Source organism: Emydura macquarii, unplaced genomic scaffold (genome assembly GCF_026122565.2).
Source record: "Emydura macquarii macquarii isolate MOO-44397 ecotype Brisbane River unplaced genomic scaffold, CSIRO-AGI_Emac_v2 contig_691, whole genome shotgun sequence".
NCBI lineage: Eukaryota > Metazoa > Chordata > Testudines > Chelidae > Emydura > Emydura macquarii.
Window position 1 is genome coordinate 1035321 of NW_027130828.1, and position 23245 is coordinate 1058565.

Here is a 23245-nt window from a genome sequence, read left to right on the forward strand (position 1 = left end):
AACACTGTGCTATTATGCAAAAACTGCCATGGATTCTTTATCATGCTCATCAATAGTCAGGACCTTGGTTTTATTTTTCGTCTTAAATATGGCACCTCCAGAAATGCAGCACCCCGTGCCCCACACTAGCTCCTTTGCTCACATATGACTCAAAGAGAAAGTTCCCTCTGGCACAAATTCCTCTCACTTAGGCCAGCAAAAAATGCAAGAGCTTTTGCTCCATCACCATCATACTTACCCGCCCTGACTCTCCAGAGCTTTGAAGGTCTGCTGTGTAGTCAGCATAGATCAATAAGTGAAAGGTGTGATAACACTGGATTGCGTGAGATGGAGAAACAGGGACTTACTTCTTGATTTTGCTGTCAGTTATATTTGTTTTCCCCCATAACCTTACTAAACCGGCCCATGGTACTGTAACAGAGAAAAACAGCAAAAAAGGGTAAACCCATGTACTTAGACTCTAAGTTCCTTGGGTCTATAACTGTCTTTTGGTTCTGTGTATGTACAGCACCTAGCACAATAGGGTCTTGGCCCACGACTAGGGCTCCTCGGCACTGCTGGAATATAAATAATAAAGAATAGCTCCAAAGCCATCACAAATCCTGTATAATTACATCACAGACACCTGGATGGATGAGTCAGGTAACGAGACATCATACAATATGACATGAACATGTAGATATGCCTTTTTAAATGCAATGCACAGAAATTGTACACATGTTCAATCCTGAACCCATGTACGCATGTGAACACATTTACCTGTGTGAGCAGACCCAGTATTTTCAGAACAAGGTCCCTAGATCATAGGTTCTTTGGGACAGAGAACTTGGTTTGTACGGTGCTGAGTACACTGCCATGACTTAGCAACTATACTAAATATCAGTGATTTATTAGTGATCATTGCGGCTTTATCTCCAGCATCCTCAGTTTGCAGGACATGGCTCTATAATAGCAAAGTTTGCATATTAAAGCCATAGAGCTTAGGGCCAGGTCTACACTTATCTGGAAACTCAGCGGCAGTCGACGGGAGTTACACAAGCTACACAGAGTAACTCCTCTTCTATGTGGCGTCTTCATTGCGCTGCGCCACTTGAGGGGATGGTTTTATTGCGTCAACGTCCAGATCGATTGAGCCTAGTCTTCACTGACCGTGCAACTGATCTGGATAGATCGATCTGACATACCATAAGTGATACCTAGGCCTATGGTGGCCATTTGACCAGGGATGAATTTAACTGTAAGCGAATGTGCTGTTGCAGCCACCAGGTTGGCATTATCACCAGAGATGCATTTTGATCATGAGAGATGGTACCAAGATCATCAGCCTTTGGTGAATTACCCGGTGCTGTGATATCAAAGGGCACATCCCGATTGCACTGCCAAGGACAAAAATCATGTCCCCCTGGGAATCATTCTGGGGTGCAGTGAGGGAGTGCTCTCGCTGCTTCTGTCTGCTCTTGCACCCATGTCAGACTTCCCTTCCCAACTCCCAGAAAACAAAACACACCAGCCCTCTGCTCATCCTTTGTTCTGGAGTCTAAACTGGCTCCCAGTCTTGACTCTTCCATGGTATCAGCTGTCATTGTTTCCCCACTGGGCACAATTCCAGCAGGGCTGCCTATTGCTGGTCCCTTCTGTTATTTGCAAAGCATTGGGAGCTAAATGGGGGAATCTGTCCTTAATCAGGTCAAATCGAGAGTTAAATGTGCACCGTGGGAGAAACAACCCCCCCCCCCCCCCCCCCCCAAACACACAGCTTTCCTTTCACTTAGCTCCATCTACTGATAGTAGAACAGATTGCACTGTGATATACACGACTAAAGAGTCATGCTGGAGATGCTGGAAGTGCCCTGTGTTCCACTGATTTTAATTTTAACCCCAGTTTTCCAAACTTCAAATAATGTTGATATTGAGGAACAGACAATTGCCTGGGCATGTTCCCCTCAAGATTTTTTGCTTTCTGAGAACAAACTGAATCACAGGGTAACATGATTCAGGGAAATTCTAATTTTTTATCGGTGAAAAGCATTTTGGAGCCAGCCATTGCAATATGCTACCATGACACCACCTGTCGGAATTACATTTGTTTAGAGAACTAACTGACATGGAGCCTGCGATTAGAAGCAAGATGCAGTTACGTTTTTGTCTTACAGAGGGTGGTGGTTGTGGCCTGGGATACTAGAGAGCATATACAGGGATGAATCATGTAGCCCTCATTCAGGCAAAACTCCCATTGAGTTAAAGAGATTGAAGGTAATAGGTGTTATGTCAGAGAAAGGCATGTTGGCTCAGTCTCACTCAGGTTTGTTTTCACAAAAGCTGGAATTCTGGTCCCAGTCAATCACCCCGAACCTGCTCTGCATTTTGCTAAAAATCTAATTTTGCAACCAAGATCTATTCACTCATCCCCACCCCAAATGAATCACACCGATAATATAATTTTACATTTTGACTAGCAATATTTCATAATGTGTCCTCTGGAATAATCGCTTAGATTGCTGATCTGAGCGTCTTTGAGACATTTTGCTTTTATTTTTGCTAATGGAAAACTAGAAGTCAAATATAAGTCTGCCCCCATTCACTCTTGGGCAGGACAATCCTTTGAGGCCAAATTCTGAAATCCTTATTTAGACAAATCCCTTAAAGTTAGGCTTCAAAAAAAAACCAAACAAACAAAAAAAAAACCCATGAGATTTTAGACAATAATAAAATGTGTGGTCTTTTTATTTGTCTTCTGCTTTTTGAGCCTTTGGATGTCATATGTTCATGCTTTTCTCTGAAACCGTAAGGGCTAGAAAGTTACTTTCTTAAAACAATGACAGCTGAGATTCTCATAGAATCACCTGCCTCCAGGAGCTGGGCCTTTTAGTAAAACACCAAGAACTGGCAAGGCTGCCCCATTGATTGAGAAAGATGAAGGGCTGAATAAAGATGGAACAAGGACCTCAGGCATTGTCATTTTTGCCTTTTACCTTTCTTTGAATATGGTATTTCAAGAGCTTAAGCACGTCAGGACCTTGCAGAGGACAACATGCTCTTTACTGGGACTTGCAGCTTTGAAGTAAGCAGGGTTACCCAGTAACCCAGTACTCCCTTCCCCTAGGCGTCCCCTTCCCCTAGAACTGGGGATGTACTTGAAGATGAAACTTGCGATATTTGTATTAAACCAATACTGTAAATAGTGAAGTGTTTCCCCTTTGGGTGTAAATGAATCCTTGCCACTTAACGTCATGTTTATTTTTATAATGTGGACTCGATGTCGTTTATGGCTCCCAATGGGCCTCCAAATACCATGATGGTTATGAGTGAACCTGGGAATGTGGCTTCTGAATTACTTGTGATTTATCCTGTTTCTAATGCACATAATAACAGGGTCTCTCCCAGAGCCGGCCTGTATTTTTTAATTATTAATTTTGTACTTTTGTGCTGCATAATGTGATGATTATTGTTGCTGTAGGTGGGAATTGCGGTATCTGTGCTGGCTAGTAAAGTCAGAGCAATCAGGACTTTTATTCTGCAGGGCCACCTGCCAGTCTGGATGCTCACAGAACAGCTCCATGACCAAGATGAAATGAATGACATGTAAAGCTGCCATACGCGTTGCAGACTGATCAGTGGTCCAAAGCGCAGCGAACGCAGCCTGCTCAACGTAAGAGCACAGAGCTCGGGGGGAAAACAAGGAAGTGCTGAGAGACACCGCAGGGCGGGGTGGCTGACTGCGGCTGTGCATGGTTGGGGTTCTAGGCATTACAAGGCACAACTGCTGTTCTTACCCTCTGGGAGAGAATGGGTGGTGCTGCTGCCGGGCCTGGCCCTGCCCCGCCCCAAAGGGGGCTGGAAGGGGATACTGCGCAGACAGAAGTGGCTGCGGACTGGTCTCCTCTTGGCGATGGAGACAGCACATGCTAACTATTCCACAGGCAGCTGGACCTTGGGTATATGGGTCTTGTGTTCGTTGGCATACACAGCCACTTACCACGGATACTTTGTTGCACAAAAAGCATCACCCCTCGCTCTTCAGAGCTGCCTAGCAGTTAGCTACGTCTCTTATTAAGGGCAATGGGCGAGTTATGAAAGGCACCAAGTCTTGTGTGGCTTTCCCCCATGCAACTCCTTAAAAAGAGCCAACAAATCCCTCCAGGAAGACAATGTAACTTCTCCATTCTCAATGTGTCTTTCTGCTCCTCTGAGCAGACCTCTCTTGCATGTACTATTTTAAGCCATTTTGCTGTGGTCAGGCAAGTGAAATCCTCTCTGACATACCCACAAGTGCGGCAACCTCTTCTTGAGCAGTAGGTGGCCTTTTCTGTAACCCTCTGTTGGAAGGATACAATATGACATGACACTGTCAAATAGGGGCCTGTAATGCCTGTCATTTTAAGGCCTTTGTATTATTCACGGAGTTTTCATCATGAAAGTCTGAGGTTTCGCCGTCCCAGAAGGACCAATCCTGCCGGGTGCTGAGCATCCCCTTGAAGACTATGTACCAGCCTGGGCCTTTAGAATCAACCCCTGAAGAAGCCCCCCTCCCTCCCATTCCTCCTCACTTACTAAATCTGTTTAAACTAGGGAAGAGGGGTGAGGAAGTGAGACCTTTTGGAGAAGCCACATGGACGTTTGTTTTCCTTGGGGGTTTATATCAACATTGGTCTTGACATTTTGCCTCTTATTATGTGTGGTTCTTTAAAGGGTGAAATAATATTTTCCTTTGCTTGAGAAAAGGACAAAGTTCAGAGAAAGCTCTCAGCCCAAAATGATTTTCTTCTTTCTCAACAGTTTACACACTGGCTACACTGTGGTTCTGTGCAGCGCGACACGCTCCAAATAAAAAGGAAACTGGGTGGAAGACATTGCTCCCTAGGTCACATATGCCCAGAGCTCAGACACCATTCCGCATCTGTGCTTGGACCATGAACAATGGGCATATTCCCGAAACAAAGTTTGATACATTTCCTAGTGAGTGATTGTCATGGTTTCCCTTCCATTATTGGGAAAACCTGCTGGGAAACTTGAAAATAAAATTTTTTGCCAATTTAATCTCTTGGCAGTTGGCAAAAGTCAGTTTCTGTTGCTGGCTGTTTATTTCCCTCTCTCAGGCTATGTCTACACTGATGGCAGCAAATTCACCACCCTCAGATCGACTTATCTGGATCGACTGAGTGGTCAGTGAAGGCCCGCTCAGTCGATCCAGAAATCGACGTATTAAGACCACCTCCTCAAGTGGCGCAGTGCAGTGAAGACAGAGCACAGAACAGAAGCAGAGAAGTCGACGGGAGTTACGCAAGATTTTTGCATAGTTTGTGTAACTCCGGTCGGCTGCTGCCGAATCTCCGAGGTAAGTGTAGACAAGCCCTCAGTGTACTAACAGCACTGGTGGTGTCAGTTGAAATAGGGACTACACGCGCACATGCTTGTTTGTTTATCGCTCTAGAATGAGAGCTTTCCCCTTCCATTTCCCTGTCATGTCTTGTTCCACAGGACAGGAAGGGAAGCTGCAATGGAGACAAGTCAGTCCTGAGGGTAGTGCCTTAGGGAAGGACATCTTGGATTCAGTATTTGCATTTAATCAAAATCAACCTGTTTTTTTTTTTTTAAATTGATACCTTTGCTGACCAGATTTGAGACGTCCTGAAATAGAAAGAGGAGTGCTTGAAAGGAACGTTGCTGCTGTGTTGCGTATCACTGGACAACTGGGCAGCAAAATTACTTACACTCAAGGCCAAGTTCTGCTGCTAAGCTGAGCAAACGAGTGACCCAGCTGCAAACAAATGGCTCTGCTCTCCTTCCTGCTTTGCTGCGTGCACTGCTGTGGTACGAAAGCACGAGGAAGAACATTGAAAAGACGTGACGTTTTTCCCAAGCTGGCATTGAATATTGTCTGTGCCAGTATGATCCCAGACCAAACGCACTTGCCCACCCGCTGGAGGAGAAGAATCTGGTAGTGTCTGAAATCAGAAGTGATGCTAAACAAAGGATCTCTGACAGAGATGAAAACTGGACTGGGTTTACACAGGCCGGAGAGGAGTGAGTGAGGGGAGATTCTGAGTTGCCTGTGTCCGATGAAGCACTGGTGAGACGATAAATGATTGAAGAAGCAAACAAGGGCCCTCACCCCAAACAAGGGAACAGCCCATTTCTACTGCGACTTCCTCCAAACGGGGATGTGTTTATTCAAGGCTGTGTCACAATGCAAGTGCACAAAAGGGCCTAATTAGACTTGCACAGGCAAGCTAATTTCTGGCATTTCCTACCTTCTGAGTGCTTGCCTGGGCAGTCTAACTAATGCAGTTTCTTTGTATGTAATTTCCTAAGTCGCTGGTCTTGTTTTAAGGAGAAAGATGAAAACCAAACTCTATTACGTGCAGCCATACCACCCTCCCCACGCCCATCAGCAGGGTAGGAACCTCCGCACAGCTGACCTAGCTGCATTAGGTGCTGCAATAATCTTTTGTAATGGAAAGTGTTCTGCAGTGCAAATGTTGAGGTTGCTGCCAGCTTTCTCGCTAGGCTCTATCTCTAGAGCGCTACAGTTACATGTACCGAAATACAGATGCTCACCCAAAGCTTATCTAACCATACACCCATGTAGAAACAAGGCTTGAGATCTCCTGGGAACAGGCCCTTCCTTTCGATTCCCACCATTTCCTGGGACAGCCATCTCAGAAACAGTACGAGAGTGGTACCCTCACAGCACTGCAGAAACCAGGCGGTGCCCAGCTTCATGGGAGTGAAGAACTTTCTAATCTCCAGAAGGTTTGGTTTTATTCACATTTTGCGTTGTTTCTGATTTTGTACAGTTGGGTTCACCCACTCCCATTGCTCGCTGTTGATATGTTTTGCTTCGTGGAAGGAGCTGGACTTTGGCTTTGGTTCCAGTCATTGGATAGTTGAATGTAACATCGAAACATCAGCAGAGCGAATTTACGTGTCTCAGGCTCGTTTTCATACAGACAGGGAATTTCACTATCAACACATACCCGCCACAGAACCATTGTACCCCAGTATTTCATTGTAACTAAGTGAACCTGCAAAGTGTGAAATCAAGGGAAAACAGACCCAGATAATAATCTGCAATCTTCTGGGTGTAAAATGGGACTTTTCTATCATTCAGAAACTTCTTTTTTCAACTACTTTCTTCTAATCAGTGTTCCCTTCAGGCACGTGGTTCACAGAGAGAGACTGTCTTTAACCAGTACAAGCCTGTCAAGCGTGTACCAGGTAAGGTAACAGACAGGGTTTCATAATATGTTACATAAATAGCTGTGATAAGACACAAACAAAGAGGCTAACCGGCTTGCTGGCTGGTTTTAGGAGGGGTTTGGCTTGTTAGGTCGAAGCATAAGATATGTTGAAATGACCTCAAAACAGCTGTTCAAATATGGTAGGACACGCACCGGACCTTTTCCCCCTCAGGTGAAGTGGGCGTGAATGCAATTCATAATTCCCCAGTTATCTGGGGGTGAAAAGGGACTCCAGAGTTAGTGCCACCAATCAAGTTAACACGTTAGCCGAAATGTTACCTTCCTACACGTAAGTAGCTGTGGGAAAGCACTTGGTGTCCCAGTTCATGAGCTATTGCTTCTCATGTTCTCAGTGACTAGCTTAGAATGCGTTTAATTTCCAACATGCAAAGGGCCCGAGTGTGTCTCGTACGCACAGTAAGCATTCTCCCCCCTCCGCCCCCCACACTCAGGGGTTATGTAGCTCTCAGTAGGAATAAAGATGGCAGGACCTGGCCCCGATCACCTGCTCTCACCCCCACCCTACTCGCAGGCAGCTGAGCAGTGGGAGCAGACTGCAGCGGCCGGTCTGGTTTGTGGGAGCCTCCGATGGTCCCTCTCCCCTACTTATCAGATTGGAACGTGCATTAAAATGCACCCCCAGTCCTGCAGCTTGAAAAGAGTCGTGTCTATTGGACCATTGATTTCCAGAAAATGAGGGGTCCAAAATGGGAACTCGGGAGTTCTCGATATCCCACGCATCCTTGATGTTGTCTCCCTTAATTGGGAATGAAATGAGTCAGCTTTATAACACTGCTATCGAATAAAAAAGGCAACAAGTCGAAGTGCAGGGAAATCAAACCATCAGCACAGCAAGCTTTCCATTTGGCTAATGCCCTCCTCATAAGCCCAGCATTAATTTAAAGATCATCGAAAGGAATAACGGTGTTCAGAGGGAATCCTTTCATGGCTGCTGCTTGACAACTTGTGGCAAACACGACGTATTTGGCACTGGTAAGTTTGATCCTGTCTTATCATTCTAGCAGCTGTCAGATGTGTTTGATATTTCTGAATCTTGGACTACAGCAAGAATTTAGCCAATAAGTACAACTGATGATGATTTTTGCTTCAACTTCAAGCATCTGCCATTCATAAGCAAGACTGAGTACAACATGTAGCGGATTTGCTTTTCTAGAATGCAGCGAAGTCTCACTGTGAAGCCTTGTCTCAGTCATAAACAATGAATTTACAAAATCCAAGGTACAGTGAGTGCCAGCCAGCAAGCGAACGAATCCTGCCCCAGAGCACGGACTCTGCGGTGGCTTTCGGAGTGCTGAGTGTCACAGAGCGTTCATGCCGTTCTGCAGTCAACGTTTCCTTTTTAATCGCACCCACCAGAGTCGATTTCATCTCGCTGGCACTAGGCTGCGGATTTGTGACTCTCCACCCACTCAGTGAGCGTGAGGATGGTTTTAGAGCTTTCAGAGCCCTCAGAGAAAACCTGCCCTGAGCGAGCAGAGCACTTGCCAGCCGCAGGCTGTGGGCTTTCCTCGCACACTCCCCTGCGTCAGTGGCGCATCTCCAGCTATACATAGATGTCAGTGAGAGATGCAGCAGGCCCAGTCCTGAGTAGGCCCTGACGAGACCAGGGCTGCTCTTTGCCTCCCTGGGCTGCAGCCGTCACCCGCTACCAGAAAGAAATGCACATGGTTTCTAACGTCTCCATGACTGAAATGTCCCTTTAATGGCATTGAAGTGTCTCATTGAAATGTCGTCTCAGGTTCCTATGACTGTGGCCTGGGTACGGCCACGAATTACTGGATCAGCTGCTCTTCCCTGCCCGTGAGATGCCCCTTAGCATGAGCAGCTGGAGCAAACCCACTGCTGTTCCGTGCAAGGTCCCTGCGGCAGCGCAGCTCCTGGTGCTACACATTCCAGCTGCACTGGGCGAGGGCTTTATCTGCACACCACATCACGGCTGAACCATGTCTCCCACTTGTTGGCGTCTGGAGCCATGGTAGCTTGTTGGTCCCTTCTCTGTATGGTATCTGAACCACGTGCCTAAAGCAAAGGCAAAGAGTGACAGGTGTATGTCAGAACCCTACTGTGGAGGTTCCACCTTCCATTTATGAAACCAAGTCACAGTCTCTAAGCTTTTGCAAAATCCAAACCAAATTTCAGTTCCACGGACACACATTTACTCCCAGTTACGTGTTCCCTTGGTGACCATTTCCTGCAGGGTCTGGGCAGACAAAGAAGAGCTGGGAAGAGCGATGGAAGACTTCCAAAAATCTGCAGTCAGAGCCAGACAAAGTTTAAAGTCCTTTTACGCCCTCCTTGGGGCTAGTAACTGCAGAGCCTCACAGGATGTGAGAACTGAGCTCTCAGGTCAAGCAGGAAGGGTGGAGGCAGCCAGCCTGCTGGAAGGAGACGGTGGGCACATCTGGCCTCTGCTTCTTGTCCTGTGCATTGCTCTGGCAGTGCCAACAGGGTAGAAAATTGGTTTAAATGGCCTTTGACGTATATGCCAGGTGGCATATAGCTGGAAAGCGTCCTGTGCTGCCCTGGTCCTGCATATCTGACCCAGACAGGGCTCTCAGATGGAATGGGTGCAGCTTCTTCTGATCACAAATAGGCAGAAGTGAAGAACTAACACACCTGAGGAGTGACCGAGGGCACTGTGTACAAAATGGCCTTGCAGCCACTGTACTTGAACTCCAGGATTTGCTTCTCTGTAGCAGGTGCACTGACATTCCAGCCCAATGAAAGCAACCTCCCCGGGGGGCAGGAAGGCAGCAATGCACAGCTTTGCTCCAGAGAGGATGGAGAAGATTCAGCAAGCTCAGCAGAGGTCTACAGAGAGCGAGTGGTGAGAGGGGAGAATGGCAGGAATGCGTCACTGTGCTGCTGAAAAACCCTGCTTCCTCCATGTCTTAAAAAGAATTTGCATATTAAAGAGAGATTTTCTAAGAAATTGCACAGCAGACTGGGGAGCTTGGCACTGGGTCTCGGTCCTCCTTCCTCATTGCTGACTCTTCTGTGCCAAAGGTCCATGGTGGCTGCTAATCGTAGGAAGCAAAGGTGGTGTGGGAAGAAAACAGAGAGCTACAGATAAGAACGTAGCTGATGTACTTGTAGTCCCTGTGTCTCTGATGGCTGCTTTAATGAATATTATGTTATTAAATCCCAAGTATTTATTTATTTTAAAATCTAAATATTTAATAAGGGTTTGTTGTTCTTGCAATTAAGGAGTCACATATTTTTACTAACTTTAGAGAACAATTTCTGGGACGGAATAGAAATTGACAGGATTGAATTTTCTGATAATAAATTCTGGAGAGGATTAAAGACTTCTGTCCTGGGATCCCCAGCAAAAGGTGTTAATGCTCATCAGGAATTCTCTATGTACTACTGGACAAAATCTCTATAGGCCTTCCTATTAGCTGGAACTGCTACCCATTTAATGCTTGCTTTGAAATTTTATCTTTCCATCTTGTTTTCTGTTTCCTCTTTTTTTTTTCTTTTTCAGAGACCTCATCTGTGTGCCAGCATTCACTGATCAACATTTGCCATGTGTTTCCTATTTAGAGTATGATGTGTCTAGCCATTTCACTTCTCTTGCCCTTTTAAGTGGTGTCAGTCATTTTGCTTTGCTACTAGTTGCTTTTTTTCTCTTCAGCCTCCAAAACTCAGCATGCATCCTTACCTGACTCTTGAACTATCTTCTCCTTCCTTTCTCTGGATTATACGACAATTCTCAGAGCCTTAAAGCAGGCCCTTCCCATGTGCACAGTTAGTAAAAGCCTGATTGCCAGGTGGTCTTTTCATGCATAATGCTAAATTGCAGTTGCTTTTCTGACCTCTTTATTGATGTGTGGATGCACCCCCCTGCTGGCCTGCAGTACCTCCGGCACCATGTGAACATAACGTGTGTCCTGCCAGAGCTGACCAAGATTCTGTATTTGCTGGGGATCACAGAACAGAAACTGTTAAACTTCTCCAGAATCCAAGGCCACTGGGAGCAGCTGGTGTCATACAAAGCCAGAGGGAAGAAAGGCATCCATTAGTCTCCATCAACGTTTGAGTCCCACTCTACACTCCATCAACACGTGGCGGTGCTTGGATGGGGCCCATCTCTAATTCCCAATAACCGAAATATTTCTATCCAGGAAACCCAGTGCATGGCAGATATGTCACAGGTCTGCTGCCTGTGCCGTCAGGAATTCAAAGATCTGATTTAAAACTTAAGAAAACTTTATCAAACCCTGTTCAGTGTATTCCTTGCTGGCTGTATATTCTGTTTTTGAATATGGGAATTTATTCTACTTGTCTGTATTAAATATTGTGTATCCCTTTGCATTTTCTGATTTCAGCCTAAGCCCTTCCTTCGCTATTTATCCTTCGTAGACAATGTATTGCATATGCTGTCTTTAATGCCTGTGACATTTGACTGACTGTTTCTGTATATTTAAAGTTGCATTTAATAAAAGCATTATTCATGAAACGGGATGTTGGAGCAGTAATGATACAGAGCGCGAAGTACGGCATATGTTATATACTCAGATACAGCCCTATATCTATAGCTAATATTGGAACTTTAGATAATAAACATATCAAGAGGCTTTAGTATCTCACCCCTTCCACCATTTCAAAGCGGTTAGTTCTGACCTCCCCCTGCGGTTGCAGACCTTGCCTGTGCTGGTCATTAGGTTCTGATTCTCTGCCAGATCCCGTCCCTGAGCTAACTGCAGGGGCTAATCCAAGGGTGATGGATGCTGTTTGCTACCCACATGGCCGCATTATTATAGATTGTTCCCTAAGACACACCCGTTACCAAACCTGCCTTATGGCACAAGCATACTGCACAGAGGTGACCCTGGATTCATATGACGCACAAGAAACACAGGCCTTGGTTACGAAAAAAATCTGGAAGTCGGTGCAGCGTCGCCGTAATGTGCAGCATTGCAGCAGGCTAGAGACAGCATTTCCAGCCACTTCCGCGGCATGCCTGCACCGCTGGCGCCGCAGAGGAGGTCGTCTCCCAGTCAGCTGCCAGCTCAAAAGCATCAGTTCGAATTAAAAACTTCACTTTCGAAAACATCACAGTTTGTCCAAGGAGGGGCGTGCAGCCTGCCCTGGCTAGTCAGGCTGCTCTGCTGAGCAAACCGCGACACTTTCCTCTCGAGTGGAGATTTGGTCGCTCTCCCAGTGCTTAATTTGTGCCGGCGCTTGCCACTCCAGGACTGAGCCGCAGCCTCTCGAGGCATGGCAGTCCACAGCCCCGGCACTGCTGGGCTTACCATGCCAGTCATGAAAGTAAAACATTGCTTGTGCCCTGGCACCTCTTTCAGTAGAAATGAAACCCTGTGCCCCCTGCCCTGCTCTCTCAGCTCTCCACCCGCCCCTCCCCTGCTTGGGCCTGACACTGAAATAGCAAATTCTTCAGTTTTACACACGTTCTTCCCGCCTCTACACAGACACCAACTCCCTCCAAGCTCCGTCCCTGCTCGCTTTCCTGCCTGTGTCACATGAGCAGTGTTGTACCTTCCACCGCCAGGTGCTGGCTATGGGAGTGGGAAACAGACATGACTAGTGTCTCTGTGCGTCAGCTGACCCTCGTCAATATCCCGTTTCCATCTGTCCAGGCCCAGTGTCTCTGTGTCCCAGTGACTAGTCTTTGGGGCAGTCTAGGGGTTGGCCACGCGTTCCCCTGAGCGTGGTCACCCCTGCATACCTGTCAGAGACGTGCTCTGATGCGCTGCGGGTAAGAGGCCCGGAGCCACGAGAGCCCTTGGGCAGGGTGATGACGGCTCCACGAGCCCTCGCCAGCTGACAGAGTCCCACCAACCCTTCCCACGCTTCATCTTGCTCACCGTCTGCTGCAAAACTGCCCTGCTGTACTTGTGGCACAGATGTGCAGGAGGCAGCCTCTACCCGCGGTTTAGCTGCCCTGGTGCAACATGCACCACGTGAAAGTTGTTTTGAAATCAAGCTTTTTGACACGTATTGACCTTTGTCAATAGCTGCGGGATTTTTCCCATGCAAGAATAAACGAAGAGAATCAGACTTATGCTTCTAAGTGTCTCAGGCACTTCTGAAATCGGCCCCCCCCCCACAAATTAATCTATTCTGGGCCATCCTACAGCTTAGATACCAGTAATCAATTATTACTAGCAGCTGGGCAGAAAACCAAAGCTTTTTAATTATGGGAATTTTTGACCAAAAAATGGTTCGAAAGTTTTCATTCGAAAACTTTAGTTTTCTCACAGGAAGTTTTGACCTGAAATGAAATTAAAAACATTTAAGCAGAATTGACATTTTTCCCTCAAAAAAGTTTGCTTTCAACAAAAACTGGATTTTTCCCCAGGAAAACTGCACAAAAAAATCCTACCAGCTCTATTATTTATATAATGCTTAAGTAACAGTAAATGGGAAGTAAATATTTTAATAAATTGGCTAGTTTTGTGTTCATATGCACACATCACTGCTACCTACTGGCTAAAATCAGAACTGCTTTACTGTGTGTCATATGACCTGTACTATTAACAGCTACTGGAGAGTCTCCTTTGGCTCAGATGGTGAATGGTGGAGGTTTGTGCTTTTTGAGTGGGAGGCTCAGTGTTCTCTCTGCTGTCACTGGGGAGTTCCAAGTGAGCTTGGAGTGCAGCATAATGGCAGCTGGGAAGTCTTGTCACAAGATATTTACTTATTTTACTTTGATTGGGAGGCCTGCCGTCCAGCTGTGTGCTGGAATGCCGCCTCTTTACATTGGTCACGGCAAGGTTGGCACCACTAGCCGCAGCCTTTGGCCTGCCCTGGGGAGTCACTGCAGCAGTGTTCACATGCACTGCTCAGTGACACACAGCGGGTCTCACGTGGGTGTGGGGAGGTTTGTTGCCATGGCTCCTGTCTCGTGTGTGGCAGCGTGTTCCAAGGGACTAGCCTGGGACGCGGAGCCAGGAACTCCTGGCTCTAGTGCCGTGCAGGTGATTGATTTAGCAGTGTGCATTGAAGAACCGAAGAGCTGCAGGAAATGCTCAGTGTCAGTATTATCACGACTGCTCTGGAGCGTCACCTCTGTCTTCATCTATGACGAACGACAGCTGAGATACTGGCCTCGGTTGGCCTCGCCCGGGCTGATGGATGCTGGTGGTTTTTATGTGCTCTGTGTCTAGGTACATGCTGGTCACACGACACTATCACAGGGTATATTCACACACACAGTCCTTGTCTCATTGGATTGGCGGAATTGCCTGAAGTGGGTATAATTAAATCACTTGCAGAGGCTTTAATGGGGTTTGAAGGCAAGTCCCAATGGGCTTTCTCTGCCTTAGATACACACCAGAGACTCCTTTGCAAAATATGCTGCAAAACCACAGAAATGTGTAATTGCTTCCCCTCCCACCCACATCTTCTGGTCCCCCTTGTTACCTTTCCAGACTTGTATATTCAGACTTGGAAGTAAAGTAATAATTAAAGCAAAGCTGCTTCTGCTCGTGCTGGAAAAACCGAACCCTTCAGCCTTGGACAAAATGAGCCTTATATTTGTGTAAGAATAAGAGTAAGTGACGCTGAGAGTGGTGGAAAGCCTCTTCACATAACGCTGCACTTAGCGGGCACGTGCTTTTAGCCTCACCTTGCACCTGCGGAATGCAAAGCTCCTGGAGTTCTTCACAAAATGCCGGGAAGGCGGTCCATGGTGGCTCCAGTGATGCTGAAAAACCCAAAGAAGGTCCTCATTTTTCAAGTGCAAAGTGAGTGATAATTGACTGAGAATTCGGCCTGCTGTGTTGAAGCAGAAAGCTGTCCCAGCGCCATTTTCCAGTGGGTATGAAAAGGATTTCCTGCAGCATGGCTCATTCAACTCATTTTTCATAAGTCAGTTTTCAACAACACCATCCAAAAGCCATTAGTTTCATTGTATGTCTCATGCAGGGTTATTTAGTAGGGCAGAAGGAGAATTTAAATAGACAGGTGCTTTAAATTACAAGATGGTAGAGGCAGTTAATAAAAAATCTTAGAAAACATTAGTAACCTCATTTCAGGCTTGAAGTGGGTGCTGTAAATGATGAGCAAATAGCTTGGAGAAATACAGGAATCTATCAGAAGTGCTGGTTCAAAATGGGAAAGCAAATCACTCCCCAGAGACCACAGCACTATGCACACTTCCAAGACATCATGCACCTTTCAAGGCATGTATTTTTCTCTTTGGGTTTTTCCACCATGCAGACAATCGATGATATGACACAAATGTCCTGGCTGTGCAACATGGCAAAAAAAGAAGAAGAAAAAAAGCAAGGCATACTCGTATTTCTTGTCATGAAAGTCCAGACTGCAAGACGCACACAGGATCTGCTGCCTGGCCACTCCTCCGCACTGTGAGCGTATTGAGGCCACGCAGCCAGGACCTAGAGAACAGGGGAGTGCAGTGCACTCCATCCATCCCCCCCTCCATCCCTTCACCAGGGGCTGGGGGCAGGAGCAGCACGGAGCCCGCACATCAGCTCTACACTGGCCAGGGAGACCACTTTTGGTAGTTGCCTCTCCCAGGGGGCTGTTTCCACCCATTGTAAGGACCTTTTACATGGCCAGAGTAACATAAAGGGGTTTTAAGGTGAGAGTCAAGCCCCAGCCTTAGCCATGGGGCAGGGAAGTGTCAAAGCTCTGAAAATGTTTTTGGGGTGGGGTGGGGTGGGGTGGGGGATGGGGAGGGGGAATCTTCATATTTCTTAAAACTTTGTGAATTAATTTAGATCCTGCATCAGGCAAAACTTCAGCCCCTGAGCCTTGAACTGTGGGTATTTGTCACAGACATTACCTAGATGCTGGCAAGTTACCTGAGCAGCCAAACAGAAGATTAATGGTCTCATTTGTCCCAGATGAATGTGCCTATGCCAGATGTTAAGAACTGATGTAAAGAGCAGCTGGAGGAAGCCACTTGGAGTGCACACAGTGACACGTTGGCTTGGTCCTACAAACCTCAGGAACTATGCTACATATTCTGGAGTTCCACCTCCTGGCACCTCCCCCATGAACTAACGAGTATTTACATATTTACAGAGAGAACACGTGTATGACACCAAGGGCACCCGAAAGAAAAAGTTTGAGGTGGAGATATAGTAAGTGCCTGATTCCACCACCATACTCACACTGAGTTGTGTCTCACTGAAGAGACTTCCCACTGATTTCAGTACGACTACGCATGAAGCGAGGGACTTTATTATTTAAGGTCAGGGCTCTAGAACTGCATGTTAAATACAGAGCAAGAGCGGGACAAGGTTGAATTATTTTGCATGTTAGTTAGATTATTTGTAAATGTTTCTGTCTTACAGAACAGTCTGTAGCTAAGAAAGAAAGCTTGGCTGAGGTCCTGATTAATGAAGCCTGTGTGTGTGAATCCCTGCTGGATGGTTACTTATAACTTAGCCAAGAACCAGCCTTATGAAGATGGCCAGCTTGGCATGGACAAAGGTTCCAAAGATGCAGACTGTGCTCCAAAGATCATTAGCTCTTAGCTGAGCCTGCTTTGGCAATGTGCCACGAACAAGCAATGGCCAGTTTTCACATCACAGACTGAAAGGTTCCAGTCTGACACTGCTGACCAAACCCTACCTTAATCCCGCCTGTGTGGCCTGCGTGCAGGCTTTGATGGTTGTGTTAAGGATGTTTTAAATCTGATCCAATCGCCCTAAATATATGGCGTCATGCAATGTGCTGCAACAGGACGAAAAGAAGATTGACATGACATTTACGGGCAATGTTTTTTCCATTGTAAGCTTCCATATGAGGTCAACTCCCGATCATTCTCCCCATGTTAGCAGCTCCACCGCAGCAAAGAGGACTTCTTGTGCGATAAGACAGGCAGGATTTGGCTGAGTATTGGATTCTAAGGCTGAGACGCTTAAAGCCACCAAGTAAATGTGGACGTTGAGGTCCCATTAGAATGCCATTGCTGAGAAAGTTAAACAAAAGTCTCCGTCCTTCATGACAGAGCTACATCAACCAATGGTTTGTGAGACTGCAGGGCACCACGCTCTACTGCCCAGGATCAGCCGACCCCATTGCCAGTAACAGATGAGGAGATGGAGAAGAGCCATGTTCATTTCAGAATCCGAGAGAGGAAAATAACATTTCCTTCCCCACCAATTCCATTTGGCAAATAATATTTCTTCTACTGTTTCTAAGAGCATTAAAAGTGTAATTGCTGGAAAAAGTATGGATTGGCTGTTTGGATCATGATACAGATATGCATTCCGGGCCTCTGAAGGTCGCCTGCTGTGTATCAGCAAATCACTGCATCTCCCCAGGCTGGAAACGTAGCCCTTGCACTGCATATGTGACAAACTGGCCAGGTCTCTAATCAGTGGACTGTATTTTATATGTGGTCAAACACAATTGAAGAGGGAGCATTCCTACATATGCTCCAGCCTTTGCAAAATATCGCCACTACTGTCGAATGTGGGCTGTCTCAGCAGGGTGCACGCAGCACAGACTGTGACTGGATGCGCTCTGCAAGCCAGCGAATCCTCATCCCGGCCCGTACAAGCGCTGCACCTTGTTACACGCCTGTTAACACAAAGTTCTTTGGTAGGGGGCAGCCATCTTCTGAGCCGTTTGTGGAAAGGAGCATTTTGGAGCAGTTCTACCAGCCACTGGAATCAGTTCCTGGGTCTCCCTAGCACCAGCACCATCTGGTACCCTGGGATGTCAGTGAGGAAAAGACAGGGTGGGTGGGGTTTGCCGGCTCATACCCTTTTCTCTCCAGACTTGATTTCCCTGTTAGTAAAAGGGTTTATTTTAGCCCTGCTAACCTGTGATGCACTGGGAGTCAGCCTTGATAATATCTGTTTCTTTAGCTTTAGAGACACTAAAAAGGCAGCTCCTGCTACCCATGTGCTCTACGCTCCCTGTAGCTAACTTAAAATGAAAACACGCCCTGAGTGCAACAGCACAATTCCAAACCATTCAGCCACCAGTGCGCTGAGCATCTTACAGCGCAAACCCTCCTTCCCATTCTCAGGTGCCTGGCTAGGGGAAGAAGATGAGCTTTGCCGAGAAGGGCTTCAGGCGGGGCTGTCAGAGCGAAGGGAGGAGAGAATCCCAAGCCATGGGGTTCTCAGAGAGCATCTGCCAGAGCCCCTCGTCTTTGTACTGACAGGGCTGCCGGAGCACCTCTGCCGAGAACAATAAAGAGCTGAGGGCTGGGGAGGGTAAATAACAAATGCAGCAAAGTGAACCCCAGCCGCTAGCACAGCCTGCGGCCCCAGCAGCCCCAGCAGTGCCTAGCAGTGGGGGCCTAAGATGACAGCTGCCGGAGAGTGATGGAAGACACAAGTGCACCACGCTGCTGAAAGGACAGCACTACTTAAATAGTTATTATTAGTGAATACGATGTGGAGGCAGTTTAACCACGGAACTGCAGTTCTATTTCAGAGGGCAACTCACAGCCACATGGTGATCTGCTGGAGGGCTACGATTCGGAGTTATGGTCACTGTGTCATGGGTATGAAATTCCCCATGCCAGTTACAACGTAGCTGTGGGAAATGACTGTTACACTAGCTGTCAAAGTGGTCCTACTCCTCTCCAGTAAATGCGTTAGCTATCTGTGCGTTTGCCATAGGAAATGGGACCAAACCTGCACCCGCTAAACTTGTTGCTCCTGATGTGAAGCAATGTAATTGTCTTGCATGTGAAATGTGCCTTTCTCAGCATCAATGCAGGGTCTGGGTGTGAAATAAGATGATCTGGAAGGCTGGAACTGTACGCCTCTTTCATGACTATGACTGACTGCAAGTCACTCTTCTTTGGGGTTTGGGAAATGCAGAGTGTGAGAACTTCACGAGGTTTTTATTACATTTAGTGTGCAAGACTAAAACTCTAGAAGATTATAAGTAGACCTAAAATACTGCCCTGGGCAGCATCTTGACATGTTTCAAATTGAGCCTAAACTCACATTGGATCATACGTGTGTTTTGGGCATTTCTTTTGCATGCTCACAATATTTGTACTTTTAAACTGCAGCTTCCTTCGGGGGGGGGGGGGGGGGGAATAAAAAGAGTCAGAAAGAATATCTAGTAAACACAATAAAAAAAGGTGAAACATATTTTATATACCGCCAGCATACAACGTGCACACTGAAGTAACTGGAGAAAGTGATGTTTTTGACAGTCAAGTATGAGATACTGTTTGCTTTGATTGTTGCATGGTTACATTTCATGTCAAGTTTCTGACTGGGAATCCAGACACATGGATGCAGTTATAACATTTTTAATTACTTGATTCTGAATTGGTGGATTTTAGGTAGTACATCCAAATCCAAAATGCATCATTAAAATACAAGTAGGAACCTAAATCATATACTTTTAAAGAGAAGGTGACGGATGTACATTTTTGTTTATAGAAGATGGTGAATTTTTTTTGGAAATTACTTAACCAAATGTTTAAAATATATTGGTTACAATTCAGAGAAGAAGGGGCTTGCTACAGTTATTTTTCCGTCTGTCTTGTATATTAAATAAACAGTTTGGAGTTCTATGCTGGTTAAAAGAAAAGAAAGAAAGGAGTGAAAGGTGCTAAGGGTCCAGGTGAAGCAGAGGGCATTTAATACTTTAGCCAGCCACTACCTGACACATAAATAAGAACAGAAGGGTCATTGTTGCTAAAACTACAATTGAAAAGCTGAATGGTTCTTCTATTCATCCCAGACTCCCCTCTGCTGCACATTTTGCTGCCACAGCTGCTCTGTCATTAGAGCCGGCTGAAACTACCAATTTTTGCTTGGTGTTTTGCACCAGTATTCCCAATATGGCCCAGGGCTAAAGCTGACCATTTCCATCAGCAACTGCAGCTTCACACGAGCAAGATAAAATACTGTTAGTGAGAGAGAGAGAGAGAGAGAGAGAGAGAGAGAAAAACGTTGCAAAGTCACCATTTCTTACAAAGTAGATTACACATACACACACACTCATTCTGCTTTGTAAGAAATGGAGATTTTTCCAAGATGGAAATTCACCATTTTTATAGCAAAGTCAACTCCTTGTGTTGAAATTTGAATGTGCAGAGGAACAAATGAAAAGAAAGAAAATGAAAATGCACAGGTTAAGATTTCAAGGCCAGAAGGGACTGTTTTGATCATCTAGTCTGGCCTCTTGTATATTACAGGCCATAGAATTTTTCTGATTGATCCCTGCATTGAGCTCAACAACGTGTGCTTGTACTAGAGTGTGTCTTTGTAAAAGATCATGATTTATTGACTCCAAGGGATGGAGAATTGACCACATCCCTCAGTAATCTGGTTTACCGGTTAATTGATCTCACTGCTAAGGATGTGCACCGTATTCCAGTGTGAATTTGTCTAGCATCAATTTCCAGCCCGTCTTTGATCTTGTTGTGACTTTATCTGCTAGGTAGGGCTGGTCAAATGTAGTGGTTTTGTGTTTTATTTTCTTTGATAGTTTGTTAAAAATATATGGAAAGAAAATAAATTGTTTGTTTTGTTGAAAAAAATTCACTCTTTGATTAAAAAAAAGTGCAAATAAGTGTTTCTAAATGAAATGGAAATTTTAGTATTGTTTGGAAAAAATATTGTTTTAAACATTTTATTGTTTTTAATTTTTCCAGGGGTCTCCCTCTCTCATTTTAAAACATTTTCACTGTTTTTGCACACTGGAAAAGTGGGAAAAAGTCACACTTTTCCAGTGGGAAAAAATAAAGTGTGAGAAAGTGTTCTTTTCACTTTCATCACTTTTTTTTTTTTTTTTTTAAATCTCTCTCTCCTTTGAAGAGGGGGAAAAATAAAAGGGTGAAACACTGAAAGTGGGAATTTCCCCACTTTTTCAAAATGACAGATTTAATCCTTTTTCAAAACTTTTGATTTTGAATTTTTCATTGTGAATTTTTTTTAAAAAATGAGATATTTCATTGAAATTATTTTTCATTGGATATTTTGTTTGCAACAAATCCCCATTTTCTGATGAAAGATTGTTTTGTTGTGAATATTTCAAACAACCCTATCATTAGACTGTGATCATGTCACCTCAATCTTGGCACCTTCAAACCTTCATGTTGATAATTGCAGGTTTGAAATGGTGTGGGATTTTAATCTGGTATGAATGTGTGTGGACATGTGCATGACTACATGCGTGCTATAGGCGGCTATGCCAGACATCCACTTCAAACCCCACTGCTCAAAGTCGGGACCAGTGGTCTGGATGCCTGACCCACACATTTCACTCTGCCTGATAGGAAAAGGGGAAAAAGTTGAGTACACGCAGGGGAGTTGGTTCTTATGAGCTGTCTTGAGCTAATGTCCGGGCCTTCCATCCCTTCACACCCCTTCCCCCACTTGATCACGGATTTTACAGTCTGTACGCAGTACAGACAGAGCGTACAAGAATGTCACTGAAGGTTTCCGAGCTATTAGAGATGGAAAGGACTTCCTGGTTTGTCTTGTCCATCCCACACCCGTCACTGCAGGTTAGTCTTTCATCCTTCCCAAAGAATGGCCAGCTTTCCATAGACACAGGCTGATTTGTTGGCTACATCTTGTGGGTCATTCATCAGTAATGGTGGCAGTTGCTTACACAGTGAGTTAGCAGATTTTTCACATGCCTACAAAGAGGGTCATTCTCCCTGGAAATGAGTGGGAGGCTCCCCTGCAGAGACAAGGAGAAAGACAGCCAAACATCTAAGTAATCTAGCCAGAGTTCTGGTCTGCCAGAAGGGAAGCAAACACCTATTCTGCCAAGATAGCCACATTTATTGCAGGAGAAAGCAGCTATTGTATAAGAAACCTTGTTTCTCTTACACCAGTAGTTTTTCAACTGTAAAAATCACACCTATGGAATTTTATATTAGATGGATTAAGAGGCATTCACTTCAGTAAAACTTCAGGAGGGCAAATCTTGCAGTTCCAGTGTTTAGGTGTGAATTTTTCATTCTCTCTTGATGATTTTTTCTCATTTGCAAGCAGGGCTGAAGCCTGCACTGAGCTGCCATGTGACATTGAAGAAATATATCACCGACATGTTGTGATTTAATACAGAAGCAAAACCAGGGGGGAGCACAGGCAGGACAGAGCCGTTGAGAGATCACAAGTACTTCAAGAAGGAGTAGTCAGGGCCTCTTAAAATGCAACATGCTCTTGCTCTGACTGTTTTTCAATCTATCTGTCACCTTCCACAAGTGCCAGTATTCTGTGCTTCTAGTCCAGGGGGTTTGTGCAAACTTTGGGTTGGGTTCAGAATGCTCTGAGTTTGGTTTTACGCTTCAAATTAAAATAAACCTTCAAACTCAAAGTGAAGATCAGGTGAAACTTGTGAGTTTCCATCCAAAACCTTCAAGCGGCCCAGGTTCTGTCGACACTCAGACCAGGTTCACCAAACCTGGTTTTCAATTTCATTCCAAAAGTTTTGCATGGCTTCACAAGAACTCCAATTATATCCAAAGTGAATCCCTTTTAAAATATGCTGCACAATGCATCTACATTTTAAAGTTGCCCTAAACATGCTCAAAACCCCACATCACAACCAAAGAGAAACATCTACAAACATTGGAAACACTTCAATTATTTAAAACTGTATGCACAGCAGAGAGTCAATTAAAATTACTGACGTGCTTTGTGTGTGTGTGTGTGTGTGTTATAAGTGTTTCCATTTGGAAGTAATTCAAGCCGAATTCTAGCATAGCTCTTCAGAGCATATTGAACTGATTTAAAGAGTTTGCATCCAAAAAATTTGAAATTTAAACAATGAAAAAAGAGGTTAAAAGGAGCATTAATGGTTGTTTATAAATCATGCCCTCAAATGTTAAGAAAACACACTGCCTTCCTTGCTGGCAGGAAGAAAAAAAGAAACATACAGTAGAGGCACAGATGTGGTCAAGGAGATTAGGTGAGGTTTCCCTTAGTGTTATGGCAATGCAGCCAAGGTGCACGGCTCCCCCAGCCTGGAGAGCGAGGAAGGGGACGCTGGTTAGAACTGGCAGCCGGACGATTTGACCAGGCTGGTTCTATGGCTGACTAAAC